Raw genomic sequence first — 19,559 nt, 5'->3', positions numbered from 1 at the left:
CTTATGCAGCTATTCCCATATTGCCATTTTAAACAAGGGAATGGCTTGTATAACAGGGAAATTGGTCCCCAAGGAATAACCTGAAAGATGACAATTCCACACTGTGGATCAAACTCAATCCTCTGTTAAGTTTCTCTTCAGATCATTGTCGCAAGCCAGCTAACTCTCTTAATACCAGCTACTCCAAACATTTCCATGAAATGCAAGTGTTTGCCATGGCGCCGGCTTCTGGCCTCAAAATCCTTTTATTTGCATAACAACTGTCCACATGCATGGGAGAAAAAGAGCCATTTCCAGCAAGTATCAGGTGGGGGAAGGGCAGTATTCAGAAGATAATTCTTCGGTTGCAAAAGGCAACTATTGTGCTTTTAAATGAAGTTCCACTCTCAAAATGAAAAAGTGTTTTTAAAAAGGGCAGGAAGATGAATTCACTGCTGAGGAATAGGCAGAAACAGTATGAACCCTTTTGGAAGTTCTCTTAACCTGTTGTTGTTGTTGTTGTTGTTGTTGTTGTTGTTGTTGTTGATGATGACTTCTCAACTTCTCAACTTCTCCCCAGACCTCCAACAAAACAAACTATCAACAGAACTGCAACTCTTCTGACTCACCTAGTCTTAACCACAAAACCACATTTTCAGCATAGCCCAGAAAACATTTGGAGGTAACCAAGTTGGAAAAGCCTGATCTATCAGAACAAAAACTTGCAGGAGGGATAAAACAATGGGAAATTCCTTAGCAATAAGGCACTAGCAGGAGGCTGCTGTTTGTGGACGAGCCCAGATATCTTAAAAGTTTGTAAGAACCTGGAGTGGAGGTGGGGGAAGAGAATGAAAGACACGAATGCACACCTTTAGGCGAGTCTCTCCCAGTGCAAGGATGCTGCTGCCATGTGCTCAAACAGACTCATTCTACACACACACACACCACAAAATCTCTTCATTTTCCACACTTCTTGGAAGGCACCAAGTCTTTGCCAGGCTATTTTGTAATCTTTTTAATCTTTGTAAGTGAACCCCTGTAAGTGCTATATCCTCAATAATGTAAAAATCCCGTATATATGTCTGTGGGTCAGCCTATTTCAGTGCCCTCTTCCCACAGGAACAGGAAAATCTAGTTCAGCATTGCAGAGAACCAGTTGGGGCAGTGTGGGGAAAGGGTGACAAGTGACTGGGAATGTCCCTTCCCCAGAGTACACAAGTGAAAACAGCTGAACTCGGCATGTGTCCTTCCTGATCACCTAAGAAAAGGCATTCAGTAGGTACTCCATTCGCAGTTTTCCCACTCTAAATTGTCAAAAAGGGCCAGATTTGAGGAAGCGAAGAACACGCGTGAAGACCGACCAAAGTTGACCTTTTTTTAGGATTGAAGTTGTTTTTTACCCCAAAGTTGTTGAGCTTTTTACTGGATTGAGGTTGTTGAACTTTTTTTAGGATTTTGCCCCAGGAAATAAACTGCCCCAGGACCCGGATTAAACCGACCGGCAGGCTGGATTAGACCCCTGAAACAGACTGGACATGCCTCCTCTAGTGGCTTCCCCCCTTTCTAAACCTATGCTTGTGATATAAAACATGCATTTAAACCCCACCTTGAAGAGGAAGGGGTGGGTGGGTGAAGAAGAGTTTGGATTTGATATCCCGCTTTATCAAAGCGGCTAACATACTCCTTTCCCTTCCTCCCCCACAACAAACACTCTGGGAGGTGAGTGGGGCTGAGAGACTTCAAAGAAGTGTGACTGGCCCAAGGTCATCCAGCAGCTGCATGTGGAGGAGCGGAGACGCGAACCCGGTTCCCCAGATTACGAGTCCACCGCTCTTAACCACTACACCACACTGGGTGTTAATTCTGCATGTCTCAGTGCACTGGATGCCCAAGTGAATTGGGTGGTCTTAGGCTAGCCACACACTCTCCGCTAACCTGCCTCATAAACTTATTGTGAGGCTAAAATGAGATAATAACCATGGGGGGTATGCTGTGCTAATTCTGCTCCGAATACACCCACTGAAATTAATAAACATGACTCGTTTCAGCGCATCTGCTCTGAGCAGGGCTTTGTGGAAGACAACTGCATGTGACACTGTGAGTTCCTTGAAGGAAGGGAAATCTATGTAGTGGATACTTGTATGCTTGTGTGCAAAGCATGAGAAAGTTAAGCATGCCCTTCATTCTGACTGGATCCTGTTCACTGATGGGCTGTCGGAAGTGGTCTGATTCCAAATACCAGGCGCTGGGAATCACAAGAGTGTTGTTGCACTCAGGCGCTCTTTGCAGGCTCCCCATGGGCATATGGTGGAGGGAGGAGCCTCTGGAGTGATCCAACAGGCAGGCCGCTTTTATGTTCTTACAATAGCAACACAGCAGCAGGTTCTGCCACTGTTGATTTTCCATGGGCACTGGGGCCAGAAACGAGGAGGAGCAGGGGAGATTCCCCCCCCCAAAAAAAGGGCAAAAGAAAATTTCCACAATCAAACTTCTGTCAGCCCTGGAGCTGGTATACTTATTTTATCTCCCTTTAGTGTCAATGGGAGGGTTTGTCATTTAAAGAGGGTTTGGCAGAGCTTAGAAAGTGGTGGCTCCTTCACCCCAGAATCCTATCATCACCAGGATCACTTTGCTTGTGATGTTGGTATGGGGCTGGCATATCAGACAGTACGATGCCCAGCTTTGCCATGGAATGCCTCCATCAAGGACAGCTGTGGGGGGGGTTTCTGAAAAAATATGATTACTGTTTATAGGTGATGTCCCACATGTTGTTGTTTTTATTAAAATACAGTGGTGCCCCGCAAGACGAATGCCTCACAAGACGGAAAACTCGCTAGATGAAAGAGTTTTCCATTTTGGAGGTGCTTCGCAAAACGAATTTCCTATGGGCTTGCTTCGCAAGACGACAATGTCTTGCGAGTTCCTGCTGGGTTTTTTTCCTCCCCCCCCTTTTTCTAAGACGCTAAGCCGCTTATCAGCTGATCCGATCATCAGATAAGCCGCTAAAAGCCGCTAATAGCGCTAATCCGCTAATCCGTCAATGGGCTTGCTTCGCAAGACGAAAAAACCGCTAGACGAAGAGAATCACAGAACGGATTCTTTTCGTCTTGCGTGGCACCACTGTACAATTATCCTGTTTCCCCATCACTTTTTTCAGAATATATGACCGCACAAATATTTATTTTGGTTACATCAAAGAAATAAAAAAGAGAGAGAGCATCATTTCTCTCCCAAGCTGTGTAACATGTTCCTTTTCAGGATGGGAGGAAAAATTTTACTTGACAAGCAGATGTTTACAAGCTTGACTGATGCAGAGATTTCAGTTCATGCTGTATTCCTATAGGGTTCCAAAATCCACCCCAAATGAAAAAGGGTTTACAGAACAGAGACAAATTAGATGTGACTGTATGGTAGGCCCTGATCTAGTTCTCCGTCTGCAACGCCTAATGAAATTGGCCTTACATTATGACATCAAATGGTTTCCCACTCCAGATGATTGGCTGACAGGGAAGAACAGAGCGTACTGATGTCATAACATGAAGTCACATATCGACCTCTACCAAAAGACTTTTTTTTATTCCTTGCAGTGCAGGGGTTGGGTGGAGGGGGCTTCAACTCTTCCATCATGGTACTTGTATTTGTGAATCCACCCATCGGTGCAATATTCCTACAAGCATATAACACCTGTAGTGCTACTGTGCTAACATAGCACTTTTGTGTGGACACAAAACATTGTGATGCAAAGAACCTGGAAGCTGTGAGAGGAAAGAGTTTCATTTGGCTGAGAAAGATATTAACTTTCCACCCACATAATAAAGAATTGCATTTTTCAGGGAGAAATAATGTGAAGACAGTCCTAAAGGGAAAGAGCGCCAGAAGCACCCAACCATCTGAGCCACTTTCCAGGAGTTAAGTCCCCCACAAAAAAACACCTCAGAAGTTGAAGCAGAGGCAGGGGGAGAGAAAGCCTTCAGCATTATATTCTAGTTGAGCAACAGAGCATGAGTAACTAATGGAGGCTTTTCGTGGTCTGGTGAGTTTAAGCTATGAGCTGAAAGTTTAACTATTAATGAACTTAGGGTGTGTACATACGTACATCAAAAGAAAACTCAGCCACGTTTTTCCACTCATGGGATAAGGCTGGTTTACTCCCACCACTGCTATCTTTTAGATAGATCCATATCTAACACAAATGCCAACGTTGATTGGTGACCAATTCCTCACCCTTCCTCCCCAGTGCTGCAGATAGGCTATTCGGTGTTGTTTTTTTAAAACACTGATACAGCTAAAAAACTGTTCAAAAAAATCCCAATCCACTGAACAAAAACTGCAACACTGTCCGAAGTTGGGGGTGCATTTGTGACATCACAGTCCTCATCCGATTAGCACAGTGTGCAGCCAATGGCTGGAGGGATGAGGAGAATCAGTTTCCCCTGAACTCAGTTCTGAATAGAAATAGGAACAACTTGCCTGGAGGTGGGGGCGTTTTGTGGGGGGTGCATTTCCAGAGCAGATTGTGGTCTTTGTGCGTGTGTGCGTGTGTGTGTGTGCGCGCGCGCGCAATCCTGGAACTGCTTCTGATTCAAAGGTTTGTAAAAGCAAGCCGTCCATTAGCAAAGGAAAAGGAGGGGAAGCAGGTAGACCAGACCAGGTCACTCCAGCTGCCAGGGAACAAAGGAGATCAACTGACCAGAGCAGCCTCTGAAGGAGGTGGCTGGCGCGCACCCTGGGGATTGGGAGTTAGGAGGAGGCTGGCTCCAGCTTACTCAGTGTAAGCCTGGATGTGGCGATTAAAGCATGTGATGAAGTGGCAGCCAGACAAAGCGTGGAAACCTACTGCTGACAGGAAATTCAGATTCTTCTCAGCACAGAAGGCATTTGAATAGCAATCGGAGGAGAAAGCTGGAGAGAATCCATTCTAGAGGCCAAAAAAGCAAAAACACAGGGCAATCTTTAAGTCCCAAGTGTGCCTGTCAAGAAGGAGACCGCAGGTCCTCCTGAATAAAGGCAATCTAAGATGCAAATTACTTTTGGTTCTCAAGCACCAGAGTTTGCACTGCAGCAAAGTTATATCCAGGATCATTTATCTTGCTCCAAAGTTTGGGTTTTTTGTTTTTTAAAACAAAGGTTAACAGGGAAAACTTGATTAATCTGCACCAAAATTATGCATATCTTCTAGCTTTGCAAGAGCTTGCGTAACAGGCATGCTGAGCTGAAATCTACTATATTTTGTATATTTTTTAACAAAATGATGCAAAAAGATTTGAACATTTTTTTAAAAAAGCCCTGCTGGATCAGCACTAAGACCGGGGGGGGGGGATGCTTCTGCTGCCCAGGGTGGGCGCACAGGGCGAATCCCTAAGGGGGGGGCGGAGAGAGCCTAGCAGAGGAAAGGGGCGACAGCGCTGCCACTGACTGTCCTCCACTCCACCCCCAGGTCAGACCTAACGGTCAGGCACGAGGAAGCTGCCTTGGCAACTCCCTTGTGCATGCAGCCCAGGGGTGACTCTCCACTCTGCTCCCTGTAGAGCTGTGGCTGGGTGTGAGGAAGCCACTGATGGCCTTATCCAGGGGTAAGCAAACTTTTTCAGCACGGTTCCTCAGACCTTGTGGGGGGCCAGACTATATTTTTTGGGGGGTGGGAACGGAAGAAAAGAAGAATAACTAATTCCTATGCCCCACAAATAACCCAGAGATGCATTTTAAATAAAAGTGCACATTCTACTCATGCAAAAACATGCTGATTCCCGGACCATCCGTGGGCCAGACTGAGAAGGCGACTGGGCCGGATCCGGCCCCTGGGCCTTAGGTTCCCTACCCATGTCCGTATCCTTCATGAATTGGTCTCATCCCCTTGGAAAGCCATCCAACTGGTGGCCGTCACTGCATCTTGTGCTAGCAACTTCCACAGTTTAAACGCCTCCCTATTCACGGTCCAGAATCTTCCAACATTTAACTTCACTGGATGAGCCTGGATTGGAGCATTGTGAAAGGAGAAAAGGCTCACTTTATTTACTTTCTCCCCAACATGCATAATTTTATACATCTCTGTCAAGTCTCCTCTTATTCAAAAAGCCGCACGCATTGTTATCTTCCCTCAAAGGGGAGTTGCTCCAGCCCCTCAATCATCTCGCTCGCTCCTTTTCTGCCCACAGCTCTGCAATACCTTTTCTGTTAGGCGAGGCCACTAGCAGAGTGTTCCTTCCATGTTGCACCATAGATGTGCATGGAGGCATGATGATATTGGCAGCTTTATTCCTGGTCCCCTTCCGAACGACTCATTGCATGGAATTCCACCCACCACCACCCAAAAAAATATTTTGGATTGGCACACTATTTCACACTATGCTTACATTTTCACGGAGTAATTCACTATGATGCCAAGGTCATTTTGCTGGTCAGGCAACAGCAAGACAGAGGTGACCATGGGCAAAGGACAAAGACTGGAGCTGTTTGCAGATAATGGCAGAGACCCAGATGAATCAACAGCCCAAGAGAGGTGGGACTCACCACTTTCCCTGCAGGGACTCCTACCACTGAACCACAGACTTGCTTTCTTTTTTTAATACTCTCAAGTTACAAAAGCAGTTGGACAGTTCAGCACTGAGAGATTTTCCTGCGAAACTAATAGAAAACGGAGCAGCTGTGTATGGATTCCAGGACAGCTAGCATTTTTCAAACACAGTTCTGTAACAATGTGGAATAGAAAGGAGGGCTACAGAAACTGGAACAGAAGTGAACTCACTGTTGACGGGCAAATACAGGATTTGCCATCCTCCCTGTGTTCTCAAAGCAAAAAGTGAGGACAAGGAGGGGGCATCTGCAAGGGGGCTTAATCCTCCCCCTGCTGCTTTTCCTGACTGGCAAATCTGATCTCAGGACCAGGCTGCAGAGAAAAACCAACCAGGAAGGAGCAGCTCAGTGGGATGAACGCTAAAGAGCCAAAGCGTCCTTCACTTGTAATGCTGGAAGCAAGCGTAGAATTCCCAACCCCAGGGTTGATGCCAAACAACTAGTTCTGTCCTGTGATGACCAGCAAGGGTCCAAAACTTCTGACAGCCAAGCAAAAAATTCTGGTCAAGAGGACCTTGTCCCTGCCTGGCTGATCAGCTTCTGCTGCACTTTTGCATCTTCAGTCCTGGAAAGGGTGCCAATGAGTTTGCTGGGCAGCCAAGAGACCCACAGTACTTTGGCAATGCAAAAACCAAACGACCCCCCCGTCTTCTTCCCACTCCCAACCGTGGAGATGAGGAAGGCGGCTGGAGCTTGTCATATCTGCCAGAAGGAGAAAGCACACTGTGCATGGCGAGAGGAGCGTAAATGCCAGACTGCATGTACAATTTCACACAGAGAAAGGAAATGAAGATTTGCCATTGCTGGCCAGCCCTCCAGCCTTGCAGGGTAGCTCAACGACATAAGAGGACAGAGGTCATGGGCTGACAATGTACCCCAATATCACCTGTGGTGCCACAGAGAACTCTGGCATGTAGCCAGTTCCTGCCTGGTTGTCAGCCACATCAGAACCAATGCATGAGTCATGTGATGACCTTTGTGATGACCTTTGGTTTTAAGCAAATAATGAATCATGGCTCTCACACCACTTCCAGCCTGGCTGCTGCCCATTGCAAACTTAAAAGTGGCTCCAAGCGTGCACCCATGAATTCTCCTTCATGTGACTGAATAATCTGGAGCCCCCTTTCGGTTCATGTCGAGTGCTGGCTATTCAGCAGCAGCACACAAGACAGGCCTTTCACATTGCTTCTGGCCTACATAGCATCCTGTGAAATATGACTGTACACCTAAAAACATTTCCCCAGAGATTCCTGTAACATCACCAGTTTTTCTTTGGCCTCCTGCTAAGGCTCTGAAACAATTTTACAAGCAATATGCATGAAGACCAGATAAAGCCGTCCATGTATGCTGAACGTATAGACAGAAAAGCAACACCCCTTCTTTTTTGAGGTTCTGTGCATTTCAAGTCTCATAATTCTTTTTTTACAATCCCTGTTACACACTGAAAGCTTCTGCTACCTAGGAATGACTCCCAAAACTGTTCCCAACTCTATTATTTTACAAAGCTTATCTGAAATTTTGCAAATGTCTATGTTCACATGTGAAAGCTGAGAATGCTTTAGCTCAAAAATAATCTTTTTCCCACTTTTTGAACACACACAGAACAGCAGTAGTTTGCCTATATATGGTTGCAGACATTCACAAGACATTCCTGTGACACCGAATTTCAGAATTTGTAGAGGAAATTTATTTATTGTGCAAATTTCACTTCAAAATAATCCCCAAACTAATAATTTCCTATAGTACCAGAAATAGTATGTACATGTGGTACTAGAAGCACAGCAAGCTAAACTCTCCTGCAAACAACATCAATTATAATGATAAAGTCTAATATTTCCCCCCTAATGTGGCCATCATTACCACCTCAGAAATCTGCACATGCTTTCAGCTATGCTGTAATAACTCTTTGGTCAGAGTTAGTGATGAAGTAAATGCATGAGGGGCATTAAGGAAACACAAACAACAACCCCCCCACTGCTGTCTGCAGCAGGGGGTCTCCTATACTCATGGAGCCTCCCCACATGGTTAAAAACCCTAAAGTGCCACTGAATCAATCTCAGGCTACTGAACGGTTTGGGAGACAAAAGAAGCCAAATGAAACTGACAACACAACTCGTCAATGTAAAATCTTTTTTTACAATGCCACAACACTGCAACATACCATGAACCACATCCAAGAGTGCCTTTTGCAGACAGGCACCTGCTAGATGCCTTTTTGTGGGCTTAACTGGGTGAGGAGCAGAGCTCAGTTCCAGGTGTGGAGCTGATGGTCCTCCGGAGCTCTACCTGCCAGGTACATGGGGTTGGAGGGCGTCTCCTCTTTACCAACCGTAGCAACAGTGATGGTTAGGAAAGATGCTCAAGAGAGGGCTGAACTCAGTAGTGACTGACCTATCATTGAGAATACAATCCCTCCACCCATTCACAGGTGTGTTCCAATATACAGTGACACACACACACCCTCACACCTCAGGCACATCACAACCATACTGACCACAGTAGCCCCAGAAGGCAAACCACACACATAGTATCACACCTGCCCAAGCCCACCTTGCCAAAACATCACAAAAATTGACATCCTATATCCTTTTAAACATGTTTATGGGAGGGGGGTTATTAGTTTTTGTTCTTGTTTGTATTATGTAGTTTGTGTCTTTATATTGCATTTTTATGCCGTAAACAGTAAACCGACTGGACATCTTCAGATGAAGGGCAGCATACCTTTTTAACAAACAAATTAATAAAATGCATTAATTAGACATCATTATCACCAGACACACCCTTTAAGTAGTACTGCAAAAAAACCATCCATATGAGCCACCAGTCTTAACTTTGCCACAGCCAAAATTCCATGCCTATCATGCTGTCTAAATAAAACTGACTCCTATAAACATCTCTAGAGATACTCTGATGTCATCTGCATTTCCTAACAATCTACTTCAATTTCCCCAACGAAATAGGACTAAACCTACAAGTAACATTTTCCATATCTCAAACGCTGAAGGTTTCTGTGGACTTTTTAAATATAGAAAATATTCTGCAAAAGCAATCTAGTATCCTAAACTTTACACACAGAGATATTACAACCTACAATCCAAATCTCTCTATGTCAACTTTCAGATATTCCACAAATTCCCCCCATTTTCAAACAAGGGAGCTCTGAAAATCCTTTCAAAATGAAAAGGCACCACAAAAGTAGTATAGGACATCATCCATACTGTGGCTTGGAAGAACCACAAACCAGCACTTTGTGTTAGTATCTTAAGTGCTGCAATCCTAAATAAAGTGGGGAGCAAGTTCAGGTGAACACAATGGGACTTACTTCTCAGCAAACATGGTGAAAAAGATCACCCTGGAGAAGACAAAGCCTTTGGCCACTGAATGGCCTCAGAGATAAAATCCTGATATTTAAATATTTTTACAGGATTTTATATAATATTTGGAGCCCAAAGATCTTCATACTGAAGACTCTAGGGACCGCACTAAATTCTGATTTTCACTAAGGACTAAAGTTTGCTGTAACTGAGTATTTTTAGGACCACAACAATAATAAAAAATAAATACATTACAAAGACCACCCTCAGGTGAACTAGAACAATCCAGAACAGATCACCACAAACCTGAAAAAAATCTGCATAAGCCTTGGGTCCTTCAGAATACAAAAAGAAGCTTTCCCAGGATACACAAGGTAAGTTATTCTGATTCAGGACGGATGACAAAAAGAAAAAAGGCATCCATGCTTTTGGTATTTCCACCACTGTTCCCCTGCCATAGCCAAAACAACCCTATCTGTTGACCAAGGCCGAGAGCAGATTCTTGGAAGCAAACATCTCCCCATGCTCCTCAGCCTGCTAATTTCACAAGTCTGCTTGCCAGGCTGCTGATGCTGCTGCTGCAGCTGGACCAGTCCTGAGGCTTCAGTCATTGTGGGGCTGCAGCAGTTTCTTGCTAGCCAAATTCTGGAATGAGCATCTGCAGGCCCAACTGCACCTGGATCAACAAAGCTTATCGTGCCGAGTGCCAAGCTAGCTTAGCGACCGCTCTAGCGCCACGGCCTGAGAACTAATTCCACATTTCGCAACACTGCATCCCTCCTCCTCTGCCACAATTGTTCATCGTTTTGTTTTGTCCAGGTTTATCTCCCATTTTCCTTCGTTGCTCCTCTTCACTACTTCCTGCCCAGCTGTGCTCGCTCTCCTCTCTGGACGGTGGGGTGATCTCTTTTTCAAAAATTATAACAATAATAATGTAGGCTATGCAGACAGACAGCTGTGCACCCATATACACAGACACCCATAACTGCTGGAGTGTGCAAAAAAACACGGGAGGGGGACAGCTAGGGAAGCCCAAGGTCAGAAACACAGCTGGTGCCACCGCCAGAGCCATGGAAAGCTCAGGGGGTGGGGATGAACAAAGAATTACATCTCAGCTGCTAGGCATCAGTATGCAATCAGATGCATTTTTCTGGGGGGAAATCTAAAACATTGTCACAGGAAAGAAGCCACAGTGCAATGAGGGACATTCACAATGCTTGTTGCAGACATCATGAAGAGGGCTAACATGGGAAAGTTTATCATCAAGAGCAGGACTCCAAATAAGTTGTTGTGTACCTTAGCAGTGCATGTTAGCACGAAGGGAGGGGGCCATAGTTCAATGGTAAAGCGCATGCTATGCATGCAGAAATCACAACATGGCCAGTGAAGAGGACAGCAGGCCTGGAAAAAACCTACTGTCCAAAGCCTTAGGAATCACTTCCAGTTAGATGAGAAGCACTGGAGTAGACAGAAAATTGGTTTGACCCAGTACATAACTTCCTATGCTCATAAACAACTGGTACATATAAATGGAGTTCAGCCATTGTGTTAAACCATGGTTTATCATGATGGGAATGAGCCACAGTGATCCTCATACTTGTGCGCTCCCTCCTCCTCTGGTGTAGCTGTGAGGAGGAGAGCAGGGACTTTGCTTCCATTTTAATGGCAGACACACCTGGTCATGTTATCTGTACCTAGACAAACAATGGTTAATCTTAACCATGGTTTATTTGAAAACAAGCAAACTTCAAACCATTTGTTATGGAAGCTCATTTGTATCAAAGAATCATAGTTGAAGTTTAACCGCAATTCAGTTCTGAAGTAAAGGAGACTGCACTTAATTGAAAAAACAAGCAAACACTTCCAGTCTTCTCCTCATGGCTGCACTGGAAGAAGAGGAGGAGGAAGGGGGAGAGGGGGTGCCCACATAAGCCAGAGGCTCATTCCCATCATGATAGTTTGTCTTAATGTCCAAACCAGCTCACTGACAATCCACCCAAGAAGCAGTAATCTCCAAGTACCAAGGCAGGGGTGTCTTCTTTTTAAATTCATTGGTGGAAGGGGAACACACACATAAAATATTCTGTGTAGTGAAGGTCTTTTTGCTATCAGTACTATTTGCAATCATAAAATGTGTGTTTTGGCTCAATGGAAACAAAACGTTACCATCTGACCGATCCACATTTAGAGACTTCAATTTTGTAATGTGTGCTTTGCATTTACAGCGCATCAACAACAAGTTCATTCATTCAAAGAGCAGTTTTCATTCACATAACTAGAAGCTACATTTAAATCATTCTTCCCATTTACTACATTGATTTCATTCATCCAGTACTTTGAACTGTCATTTTCTCATAACGTACAGCGCTAGCTTTAATGTACAGAAGAAGCAGATTGCCTAGAACCTGAAATATATGGAGAGTAGAGTTCAGCCGTAGTTTTCCCTGACAAAAGGATAATAGGCAGGTTTCCCTGCAGTTTTACTTGCAGAATAATAGACCGCTGAGTTAAGCTATCAATCTTCCTAGAATAGAGGTGGGAAAACTTTTTGGCTCCACAGGCCAGATCCTTATCTGGTACCACCAACTCTGAGCCAACTCTGCCGAGCAGGACAGACCACCAGTCAATCACACATCATTATGACACCACAGGATTGACAGGTGGGTTCCCACACAGCAGCCAGCTGACTTGGAAAACCCTGAGCAAAATGGCAGGCTGTGGCTCTCCCATCCATTCAGCTGGTGGGAAGTAGGGCCAAACCCTCCTTTCCCTAGCCAATGCACAAGAAGAAACACACTTTAAGGCTCATGACTGTACACTGTCAGCCGCGTCTCTGCCTGCCCCACACCAAATATCACTTATGACATCAAGTGTGGGGTAAGTGGGCATCGTTCCCTTAAAATTGTCATGAGATCTTATTTAATCCTAGAGAAATTCGATGTCCCATAAGATCAAAATTTGTTCACGTTTCTTAATTTTCATGGAACACCAGCAGTCTTTTATTATTATTGATTATTCTCGTTTAATAAATATCCCTTTAAAAAGTACTTGTAGTGAAGGGCAAGAGGCTACATGTGGCCCATAGTTATATTTTTATGAAGAGAATTATTTCCTCTAACAGCAGTCTTCTCACATTAAGACAGGGGAAAGAAGGTTACTGGGAGATTGCTTCCCATGGTCCTAGTGAAGGTTGTTCACCATTCAAAAAACAGGTGCAGATGATTTCTTATGATTCCCTTTCATGTTTGGTAGGTTTTGATAGTTCAAAGCAAAAATTAAAAAATAAGTGTCTAGTGTCTGAAGACTTCTTGAAGCACAAAAGGAAAGAACAGCAGGAATTGCACTTTCAGCTCCAATTTTCTTGGCTTGGGTGACTTTACACAGGCTTTACACAATTATTTTCAGCCATATTTTGCTCCCAAAACCATCCACGAGGCAGGTTTCTGGGAGCAAAAGGTATTCAAGCAGAAGCAAACTGAGGAAACAACAGCTAACTGCTCTCCTTCCCTATTTGTAGTTAACTGAGAGATGAATCACTTTGTAGTGGGAAATGATATTTTGTGTGTGCACACACAAGTTAGCATATATTGCCATAAATATATGTTGAAGGGAAATACTATAACTTATTCACACGTACAACTGTCATAACTAATATATTGCATACACATTTTCTATTTTAGAAATAATATAAGTAATTGTTTCTGCTGGGACATCATCACAACCACTGTAGGAAGGCAGGTCAGCTGTGTGGACTGCTCCAAACAGTAATGCCGTTACCAGGGCTCTGGCACCTGTCTGCAAGTCCATCTGGACTTACTTTTTTGCTCCACCAAGTATCACGCTTGTCTATCAAAACCTCTGAGACTGCCAGAACACTGGTGTCCCTCAGATCTCTTACCTAAAATCTCTGACAGAACCATTTCAGAACTACTAAATTCCGGAGACTACAGCAGAAGACACCACCGCTCCCAAATCTCCCTGGCAAGCTTAGATATCTACAGGCCAGCCAGACAAATGATATCATGCTATTCTACTTTGTTTAAAAGGGCAGCCACTGAGTCGTGGCAATGTCACCTTGACTGAGACCAAGAAGCCTAGAGAATTCATCTCATGCCTGTTAAAGGCCAGACTGCAGCAGCAGGTCATTTCAGACTTCCTCCTGATGCCACAAGACTGAGCAGGAACAACACCTTAAAGAAATCTGATCATAGTAGCCTTTTCTTAGCAACAGGTGTCTAAGAAGATTCACTTTGGTGGAGGAGAGCCCAGACCAGGGGTCAGCAAGCTTTTTCAGCCGTGGGCCAGTCCACCGTCCCTCAGACCATGTGGTGGACCGGACTATATTGGGGGGGGGGAGAGATGAATGAATTCCTATGCCCCACAAATAACCCAGAGATGCATTTTAAATAAAAGTACACATTCTACTCATGTAAAAACACGCCGATTCCTGAACCATCCACAGGCCGGATTGAGAAGGCGATTGGGCTGCATCCGGCCCACGGGCCTTAGGTTCCCTACCCCTGGCCCAGACCCTCGATCACTGACAGCTGGTTTCCAAACATTCTGAATCTTACAGTTCTTTGCTCCCACAACTAGGCTGATTCCTGGGAACTCCAACCATCACTTGCAAAAAGATCTTAGGAGTGGTCTGAGAAAGCAGAGCCTTGAACACATTGGACTTCTGATCACAACCTCTCTTTCTATAAATTTTTGTTGGTGGTTATGGTCCATAGTATGAGCCACACTTTAAAGAACTGATCACCTGAGCAAAGGAAAAATGTATTAAGAAGCCAAATAAACCAGAAAGAGTGGGAAAGTAGTCTCCAGGGCAGTCTTAAAGGGACTGTGACTGGATAAACTACTATGTCTGGCAAGGACTGAAGATGGCATATTGTCTGTCCCAAAAATTCCATCACACCAAGTGATGAAGAAACAGAGTGAATGCAGATGAATATGGATTCCCAAAGGTTGAGGTCACCAGGGACATGCCCTAATATTGTCTCCTTTACTCTCGTAAGAGTGGATAAAGCCATTCACTTCTGTGAGAGAATTTAAGATGCTGCACTGGGGGCACTAGCGATGAGGTCAAGGCATGTCCTCTACTGCTGACACCAGATGGCCCAGTCCTCACTGGTTGCTAAAAGTATTCGTGTGCGCAGTATGTAGAGATCTACCGCACTTTCCCCACACACCAAGTTCCCTCCCCAAAGCCAACCACCACATGCTGTAGTGGTGGCTAATGATTTCGAGGGCTCTGAAAAGAGGATTAGACAAATCCAGAGGCTAAGGCCATCAATGGCTCTCAGTCATTATGGTTGTGTTCTACCTCCACTCTTGGAGGCAGAATGTCTCTGAGCACTGGCTGCTGGGAACTGCAAGGGGGGAGAGCACAGCTGCATTCTGGTTCTTCTTGTGGCCCTCCCATGGGCGTCTGTCTGGTTGGCCACTGTGAGAACAGGATGCTAGATGGGCCATGGGCCGGATCCAGCAGGGCTCTGCCCATGTTATGAAGGGGCACTTTGCTTGTGTACAGTATTTGTGACACTCAGATCATGGCTATCTACTATTACTCCCTGCCTTCTAAACAGCAGCGTGGTTACATTTAAGATGCTCAGTGGTTTTGGATTGCCAATGCAGTGTCCATCAACGGAAGGAGGTTGTAGTCTACCACCTCTTGGGCACATATTTGGCATTTGCCATCCATCACAATAAGCAGTGGAACACAAAACAACCAAATCACATTTCGTGAATCTACAGGTAAAATAGGTCAAGACCCCTCCCCCCACCAAGAAGGCCCTGACTTGGGAGGTGAAGAGGCGGTCAGTTCAGGGGTTGTGAAAGCGCTCTCGATATCCCCAACTCCACTCACTTCATCCTCTTGCGCTGGTTGAGAGGAAGCACCAAGCTGCCCCTGGGCAGGCAGTGACACAGATTTCTGCGCCTCATGACCAGGCCCCCAGTGCCATCTTGGAAGGAGTCTCCAGAGAAGGGCTGGGGGAGGGGTGTCGGATGAGGCTCCCAGGCAGGAAAGGCCCAGGCAGGGGGTGCCCCCCCCATCAGGCACTGGGAAAGGGTTGACCCTGGGGGAGGAGAAAGCCACTTTGCCAGAAAGCCACGGCTTGCCCCATCGGAGTCCCTCGAGGCACCAGCACACACAAACACAACTCTGCGGAATGGCACACGACCAGAAAGTCTGGAAACAGACGGCTAACTACCAAACTGGAAAGGGGGGAAGTGCCGCCCCCACATGGGCGAAAGGCAACAGGCAAGCAGCACAACCCACGCAAGCGGCTCTGCCAGTTTGCAAAATAGTCTCCGAGTGCAGGGAAGCGCCGGGGGTCGCGAGCTCCTCTGCTTTGCAGCCCCCCAAGTAGTCCGGAGCCAGGGGCTAAAGCGGAAACGCAACCCTTTCCCATTGAAAAAAAATAACTAGAAAAGGAAGGGGGTTCCCTCTCCTTTCCCTCGGCCTCCACGTTCTTCGCTTCAGATCAGTGGCGGGGCAGCAATCCCGGCCTCCCCCCCCCCCCTCCCGACGGCCAGCAGGCGAGGAAGCGCCCCCGGGCTCGTCCCGGCTCGGCGGCCCCTGGCGGGGAAGGCAGCGTCGAGGCGGCTGACAGCCCCGCAGTGGCGCTCCGGGCGGGCCGGGCGCCGCGCTAATCCGCCGAGCGAGAGCCGGCGCGACGTGGAGGGTCAGCCAGACCCAGCCGCCGCCGCCTCCAACGCCTGGCTGGCTGCAGACACCGCGGCTGTAACCTGGGAAACGAAGCACCGATTAGGCGGCCCGGGGGCGGGGGGGGGGGACCGGAGAGGCGGGGAGGGAAGGCAGGCGCGCAATAAATCCTGCGCCCCCGAACCTGGCATCTGTCCACCTCCAGATAAGGATGCGGAGAGACGGGGGGGGGGGAGATTGAAGCTCGCCAACAAAACTTTGCACAGCAGCGCGCGCTCCCCGCGCCCCCCGAAACAGCGCCCGGGACCCCGCGGAGCGGCCGAGGGGGCGCCACTTACGAGAGACGAAAGAGCCCGCAGCCGGCGGCCTCGTCCGGAAAGAAGGCGCTCAGGTCTCTGCCCCGGGTTGGCTCGGGCTGGGGGGGGGGGAGACCCGACTTCGCCGGGGGGGGAGCCAGCCGCTTCGAGGGCGGCGGGGGGGGGACACACCTCCTGTGCCGCCGGCGCTGCTGAGACCCGCGCGCGGCCCCCACCCCAAATCCCCGCTCGCTTTTTGTCTGGAGCCACTGATCTGAGACCGGCGTGGCGGCTGCTGCTGCTGCAGGAGCCGCGGCGGCGGCGGCGGCGGCAACACCTCCCCGGAAGGCAGGCAGGGAGAGAGGGAGGGAGGCGAGGGCGAAGGGGGCCGGGGGCCAGAGGACCTGCGCCGCTCCGCCGGCAGCCCCCGCCGGGAAAGGCCAGCATTTCCCCGCAGTCGCAAACTTTTCCGCGGTACTTTCCTGCCTCCGCCCCGCATTCGCAGAGGAGGGGGGGGGCCTGGACTCTCGCACCTACCCGAAGCCGAGTGATCCGGAGCCGAAGCAGGAGCAGCGGGAGCCAGGGAAGAGGAGGACGCGGAGCAACCGCCGCCGCCGCCGCTCCGGGCAGTCCGGGTGTGTGCGCGTTGCGCGCGCGCTGCCGGATTACAGGTCCCGATCCGGAGCGCGCGCCGCCCCGGCGAGGTGGCCGGTCTTCTCGGCACCTGCCCCGAGGTGGCCCAGCCGCGTCCGCCTGGCGCCTCAGCCGGGGGGGCTGCCCAGCCCGACGCAGAGGGCGGCCGGCATGCAAGGAGGGCAGGTCGGGGGGGGCGGGCAAGTTGCGCAAGGCGGGCGGGCGGGCGGCCGCGGGCGGAGGCAGCCCTCGCTCGGAGCCTCTTCTTCTCGGCCAAGCCTCCTCTACAGCCTCACTCGGCGAGCACCGGCGCGGGCGGACGACCACATTGCAAAGGGCGGCCGCTTGCTCTTGCTGCTGCTGCTGCCGCCGCCGCTCTCGCCGCTTTCCGGGGCTGGAGGCAAAACCCGGACCGGACTTCAGGCGCAGCGCCCTGGCAGCTGGCCGCTCTGCTGCTTCTCGCCGCCGTCCTCCGCTTTTCCTCCAGGTCGCGCTCTTGCCGGCCTGCTCTCGGGGGCTTCCATGGCGGGCTTCCCTCTGCCTCCGCGAAGCCCCAAGCCCGGGCTAACTCCGCGGGAGTCGCTCGCCTCGGCCCCTGGGTCTCCCCCCGTCTCTGCTCGGCGCGGACGAGCCGCAGGAGCCGCGCCGCCACGTCCAGCCCGATCCTGCCCCTGCTCACCGGTTCGCCTTCGGCCGCGCGCGCGCGCGCTCCTCGCCCGCCCCCTCGGTGGCTCCTCTCCTCCCCCCTCCCGCGCTCGGAGGGCAGGCCGGCAAGCATGTTGTCTAGTGCAGGGGCTTCCCCTTTAAGCACACGCGCGCACATATGCACACACACACAAATACGCGCGCATACACACACAAACAAGCCAAAGTAGGATGCAAAACTTTGAAGCGCTGCTAGTTGCGGGAGCGAGCTGAGCCTGCGCCGCGCCTCCAAATGGACCCGTTTCTTGATACTTCGGCAACGTGCAAAGGCAGCCTGCGGGGGGCGTCCAGCCGCTTGCGGGGAAACTGGACTTCGGCTCGGAGCCGGACGGGGCTCCGCGGGGGAAGCTCGGGGTGTCAACAACCCCCGCCCCAAATGCAGCGCAAGAGCGCGCCGCGGCCACTGACTGGTGCAGGCTGTGAGGAAAGTAGCTTTGGATAACTGCAGGGGGATCTTTAATACTCTATTTATTACACACACACACTCACAGGTTTAGCTCGTTTAAAAACAAAGCACGCACAAAATCCAGAGGTGCAAGCCAGCGGGGACGCACCAGGCGAAGGCCGAGGGCTAGCTATTTATTGCTGGGACTCCCCTCTGCTGCCATCTTCCCCTAAGATCGGCAAGGTCAGATCCCTGAATCTAGCCTGATCTTTCTCGATTCCCAGACGCGTCGAGCCAGTGGAGAGGGGCCTCCATTTTCTCGTTGCGCCCCGTCCTTCCTGCTGCGCCCGGGGGCCGGGAAGCGGCCAGAGCGCAGCTCCTCCCTCGGCGCGGGGAGCGGGTGGTGGGCTCCCGGGAACCAGATCCCTCACCCCCCCGAGAGGGACTCAAAGCCGAGAGCGGAATCCTTCCGGTCCAGCCGGCTCTTCAGTCCTCGCCCGAGGGCCTGGCGCGGGGAGGCGAGGGGGCAGCGGCAGGATCCAGTCTGAGCCTTGCGCATCAGTGGGCGACACATGCCTGGAAGACACTGCTAAGCTCTGGCTGAGGCGCAGAGTGACAGTCACGCGAAAGCCCAAGTGTTTGCAGGTTTCAGTCCCATTGTTTGCAGGTCAAGAAACTGAAGCATGTGCTTGCTTTTGACTGGATCTTGCTCAGCAAAATAGTACCAGCTATAAACCCTTAAGTGTAATAGCCATTTTAAGGGTCTCAATATCGTATGCGATATATGTATGCAGTGCTATTATTTTTCCAGGGGTACTCAATGGTATGCGGTACCGGCACAGCTTTTTTGTTGTTAAAAAGTGTAGAACTTACTGTAACAACTTCATGGTGAGTTTTCCAGAAACAGCACCTAGTTTTCTAGAAAAAAGCGATGAGAGCCAGTCTGGTGTAGTGGTTAAGAGCTATAGACTTGTAATCTGGTGAACTGGGTTCACGTCTCCACT

The 19,559-nt window shown here is 48.9% G+C and overlaps 1 protein-coding gene across 3 annotated transcripts in view; it reads right to left on the bottom strand.

The window, feature by feature from the left end:
• Window positions 1-17,658, bottom strand: part of CXXC5 (CXXC finger protein 5) — a 63,613-nt gene extending 45,955 nt beyond the window's left edge. For all 3 annotated transcript variants that reach the window (XM_082234657.1, XM_082234659.1, XM_082234658.1), the window contains exon 1: window positions 17,370-17,658. The gene's annotated coding sequence lies outside the window, so the exon portion shown is untranslated. The remainder of the gene's footprint in view (window positions 1-17,369) is intronic.
• Window positions 17,659-19,559: the final 1,901 nt, after the last annotated feature.

This window comes from Podarcis vaucheri, assembly GCF_965113315.1.
Source record: "Podarcis vaucheri genome assembly, chromosome: 8".
NCBI lineage: Eukaryota > Metazoa > Chordata > Lepidosauria > Squamata > Lacertidae > Podarcis > Podarcis vaucheri.
The sequence above is the reverse complement of the archived record's forward strand: the minus strand, read 5'-3'. Positions and strand labels throughout refer to the sequence as shown.